Source organism: Daucus carota, chromosome 9, assembly GCF_001625215.2.
Source record: "Daucus carota subsp. sativus chromosome 9, DH1 v3.0, whole genome shotgun sequence".
NCBI lineage: Eukaryota > Viridiplantae > Streptophyta > Magnoliopsida > Apiales > Apiaceae > Daucus > Daucus carota.
The window spans coordinates 30,789,092-30,794,453 of NC_030389.2; the positions used below are offsets into that span (position 1 = coordinate 30,789,092).

At 37.1% G+C, this 5,362-nt stretch overlaps 1 long non-coding RNA gene across 1 annotated transcript; it reads left to right on the top strand.

The window, feature by feature from the left end:
- The first annotated feature begins 2,535 nt into the window (after positions 1 to 2,535).
- LOC108192564 (uncharacterized) lies at positions 2,536 to 4,565 on the top strand. The gene is made up of 3 exons (XR_010287436.1): positions 2,536 to 3,261; positions 4,000 to 4,028; positions 4,106 to 4,565. It is a non-coding gene; the product is annotated as an uncharacterized LOC108192564 (long non-coding RNA).
- The last annotated feature ends 797 nt before the right edge of the window (positions 4,566 to 5,362 follow it).

The following is a 5,362-nucleotide window of genomic DNA, read 5'->3' on the forward strand; positions in this document are numbered from 1 at the left end:
TCTTGTCATAAACTCTGTCAGAGTTTCTGTCTTTCTTTGAAAAACTTTTGCCTTTGTTGAACTTTTTGTAGGCCAACTTCTTGAAGCTCTTCACCATCAATGCTGCTAACTGCATCATCTCATCATCACTTTCTTCAGAGTCTGAGGGAACATCAGAGTTTGAGTCATCAGAGTTTGATGTCTCAATGTCAGACTTTGTGACATGAGCTTTTCCCTTGCTCTTAGCAGCTTCCTCTTGAACTTTCAGAGCAACAGACTTTGATTTTCCTCCATGTCGTTTGCTCCTCTGTTCCATCTCAAGTTCATGAGTCTTCAGTCTTCCATAAACATCATCAAGAGACATTTCTCCAAGATCAAGATTGTCTCTTATTGTAGTGACTTTCAAATCCCATTTTTCAGGAAGAGCTAGAAGGAATTTGAGGTTTGAGTCTTCAAGATCATATTCCTTGTCCACCAGAGATAAGTCATTCAGCAGTTTGACAAATCTGTCATACAGATCTGTCAGGGACTCACCAGATTTTGAGTCAAAGTGCTCATACTCCTGTGTAAGGATTGTTTTTCTGTTTTTCTTAATGGCCTGAGTTCCTTGACATCTGGTTTCCAGAGCATCCCAGATTTGTTTAGCAGTTTTGCACCCAATCACCCTATTAGACATTGCATTATCAAGGGCACTATGCAACAGATGCTTCACCTTTGCATCTTTACTGATAGATGAGATGTCCTCTGGAGTATAATCTTTCTTTTCTTTTGGAACCATCTTTTGAGGTTCATCTGCAATCCCAACAGAGAGCTTGGTGGGCATATGTGGTCCATCATAAATCCGGTCAAGGTATTCTGGATCAACAGAGTCTAAGAATATGATCATTCTTTCTTTCCAGACTGGATATTCAGATGCCTTAAGGGTTGGGACTCTAAAGGATGAAGCTTGTGATTTTTCAGACATGATTGTGTTTAAGATCTCACTGTAGTAATCTTAACAGAGCTGGCTCTGATACCACTTGTTAGGTCCTATAAACTCACTATATAAACAGATATAGTGAACACAATCAATAACACAATTGGACAATATAAGAGATTGAAAGCAGTAAACTCTTATTCACAAAGCTTAGTAGGTTACAAAAACTCTCTCAGTGATTTATATATTATCACTAAGAGCTGCTAGGGTTCTTAACAATGTACTCGATAACTCAACTCATATAGAGTAACCCTAATCTGTGTTTATATAGACACAGTTACAAAATCAATCTCTGATTTGATATCCTATAAATCTGCTATGAATTCTATCAATCAAAGATTGCTCCAGTTTTCTGTTTAGTTTCCATAGTCAGCAAATCACTCCTCAGCTTCTATCCTTCCTTGAAGTATATCCGCTTCTGAGCTCTTTCCACGTGTAAACTCTGTCGAGTCTTGACTATGTAAACTCTGATCAGACTTTATTTAAACTCTGTCAGACTTTACTAAACTCTGATCAGCTTCCAGTTTAAACTCTGATGATTCCTGTTCTAAAACAGACTTTAAGAATATTAGTAATCATCAATTATATCTAACAATACATTAACTCGCTGGGACACCATCAAGTATTCCTCCGAAACCCGATCATGATACTATTAAATGAACAGGCTTATGACCAAGCCTTTAAAGTCCCAACAATAAACACTTGGCCAATTTAGGAGTTATCTTTGTCCTAAATGTATATTTCAGTACCAGGAGGTAGTTTTTAGCTGCTTACTTCAATTTCAAATGTTATTTTGTTTAAGTTCTGTTTCCAAGCAACAAGTCTCACCAGCTCCAGAGTAGTGTTATATGGCAGCACAACCAACTTAGTACCATTAGTCACTATGTTGTTATTAGGAGTGCCAGTGTAATTAAATGGCATGAGGGGAGCGACACGAAAATCAGTAGTGTATACACCATTAGATTTTCCGAAGAAGTATGCTTCGAGAAATGCAGTTGTTAGAAAGGGGCTCTATTTTCAGAAGTACATTAGTCGTTTGCCCTGGCGTGATAAATAGGATATCAGTCTGGAATGGCTTGACGTAAATTGCATCAGCTTCAACTACTGTTAAGGTGTGATTAGCTATACTGAAAAAGAGATGGTCATTGAGTGCAGAGTTGATAATGCAAAGAAGATATGTTTCCCAAGGCTTCACCTTCAGCTTATATGTTTCTGAATTCACCAACAAAAATCAAGTAGACCATCATATAACCGCGAGCAGGAAACTACTTATATATTATGCAAAGTAGTAGTGATTCTTTTAGCCCTTAATTAACTTTATAAGGTAAATAATAAAAATATACCGTTGGCAGAACAATTGTACAATGGTCTAGGGAAGCCATTGATGCTGTATGCATCACACACATTAGGTCCGCCTCCAAGTTGAAGGGCTTGGCTGATAACTGCCTCTAGATCACCATTCCTCCCTCTCTCTATCCCTCCCTTCCTTCCTCCCTCTCTCCCCTTTAATAATCTATTAATCTATTTGCTCGAATTTCTTAGTGCAATTTGTTAATTTGCTTTTTTGGTGATTGATACGCCCCTGTTTTCATGTCCTGAATTTCTTTTTTTCACCTCATACTACTTTACTATCATCACTATGATTTTAATAGTTGAAGAAACTTTCTACGCTTTTACTATGTTTAATGTTGGATTTATTAGAAATATATACAAGATAGAGATGATCGTGCTAATCTTGTGTGTTTCATGTTTTCCTGAAAATAGAGCTTTCTATTTTCCTGTGCAGATATCTTAGTCGCAATCAACTACAGGGCCAACTAAATGACATGTTTGGATCGCTTTCAGCTCTCTCTACTTTGTAAGATTGCTCCTGTCCAGTTTCATACATGTTAGTGTTCTTTTGTTAAGATTTTTTTTGATGAATTTACTTTTTTGTAAATTTGAGTTTTGTTTATTCATTCATACCGGGAACCGAAAGTGCAGCATACTGGCCACCTTTCTGTCATGAAATTTGCTTTGTGTTGATCTACATTGCAAGGACATTTCAATTTCTCACTTGCCAGGAGTTAAATTTTTGCTTTGCTTTGCTAGACACAATGACATATGTAATCTTCCTTGGAACCAGGGTATCTCTTTTAATTCCATGACAGGTGATCTTCCTGAATGTTTTACCGCTCTTTCAAGTATGGCCAATATGCAAGTATATTGTCATAGTTTTATTATCTAAATTTATAAGATTTTTTTGTGTTCAAAGATATTTGTTGTGCAGGTATTTGCAAAACAACCAGTTTACAGGCTCTATTGATGTCCTTTCCTAGGATGCTCGGACTCGCCTGTTTACCCTGCCATACCCGTGTCGACACGACACGACCCGGGTACGGACACGGAATCCGGATCGGATTCGTTATGTGCAAAGCCGACTCGCCAACTCCGGCGAGAACTCCGGCGACTATCTGAGTTCCGCGGTTTCATTCATAATCAAGCGTTTCAGTTTGTAAGGAGGATAGAGCACGGAAAAAGAGAGAAGACGAGAGAGCTTGTATGATTCTTTCTGTGAAGTAAAACACAAATGAAGAAGAAAGAGAAGGCAGGTTGGAGAAGATGAGAAGATGCTCAGACGCAGATCTCGATAAAGTGATTTATTAAAATATTGTACCGCATTTCTTTTAACTGTGTCATCCCAAGCTGTTACTTTGGACGGCCAGCTGTAACCATACATTTTCAACTAAAACATTTATTATTAGCTGGAAATATGGATCTTGATTGATAACATTAATATCATTCAAACATACTGTAATATATTAATTTGATATGTATTTTACAATTGTATTTTAGTTGCATTTTTTTTAAATTACACAATTTTTTTTTAAATTTAAATATACATATATATTTAAAAAAGTCAAAATATTAAAGTGGAGTGTCCATATCCCCGAGTCGGATCCTTATTAAACGAATCCCCGTGTCTATAAATTTTGACTTTGAAGAACCCGATCCTCCGATCCGTGTCCGTGTCGGATCCTTCTAAAAGAGTCCGAGCATCCTAGGTCCTTTCTAATCTTCCCCTGCATAATTTGTGAGTGATACAAGTCTATTACTTAAAAAGTGTTTTCAGTTGTTGTACTAATAAGTTGATTGTATCTACAATCTCAGGAATATTGGAAATAACCATTTCCGCGGTTGGATTCCTGAAAGATTAAAAAACATAAATATTCAGTAAGACATTCTCACATCAATCGTCTTACAATGGTCTTAATCAAGTAGGGGATATTTTTTTTGAGCAGTATATACATGATTATTTTAACAAGAGAGAGGGCAACTCATGGAGTTCCGGTCCTGCACCACCTCCTCTACCTGGAACTCCTCCATCCAGAAGTAGCAACCGAAATAGAAAACAAAATGACAATAAAAACTCATCAGATGGTGGTGGAAGCAAGAAATCAGGTATAGGCGGTGGTGGTGTGGCAGGAATTGTGATATCCATTTTAGTTGTTGGAGCCGTGGTTGCATTCTTTGTAGTGAAGAAAAGGTCCAAAAGATCATCTGCAGATGTAGAGAAATCTGATAGTCAGCCTTTCACTTCTTACGCTTCACAAGAAGTCCAAGGTACCAATCTTCTCCATCCAATAGAAAAGACTTGCTTAACATCTTTTTTCAACTAGTCTTATCCTTTTTCTCAGAATCCCACCTCCGACAATCATAGACCTGAAATTACACTCTTAAGATATGACATCAATAATAGAAGACCGCTATATATATTTCAGCTATATATGTAGTCATATTTAGGTATTACCATTAGTTTAGTTTATCACTGTTGACTGCCTGAGGACTGTTCTGTTTAGTTTGCATATCAGGATATGTCTGGTTCTTTTGTTATTGTATTATGTATTGTATTGGATTCTGAATTCTATTTTGCATACCAGTCTGCCATTGTGATTTCAGTTTGATTTATATCTAACTGCTAGACTTTGATTCAGTTTCTTTTCTATTTAACTGATATGCTTTGATCTTGAAGATTTCTATTAACTGCTTGACTGTCCTGGATTTCAAGTCTACCACTGTGCTTGACTGTCCTGGCTTGGCTTATATTCAAAATTCTATTTAACAGCCTGGGGACTATGCTGATGCTTTTTTATCTTTAGTTTATAGGTTAGCCTTCCTTGTCTTCTGCAGGTTCTGGATCGAATCTTGAATTCCAGCAAATGCTACCAGAAATTCTGCCGCATCACCAAGCCTTCAGACCTGGAAATTTTGATCTGGATAGGAGAGGTATGTAGAACGTACGTAATCATACATTAGCCAGTAAGTTGATTTTGTCGATGCCATCTTAGCTCAAATTACACTTGTAGTTGCCCAGAAGTGTGATTTTTCTAATCTTTATGCATATGAATCTATCTGATATTTCTGGAC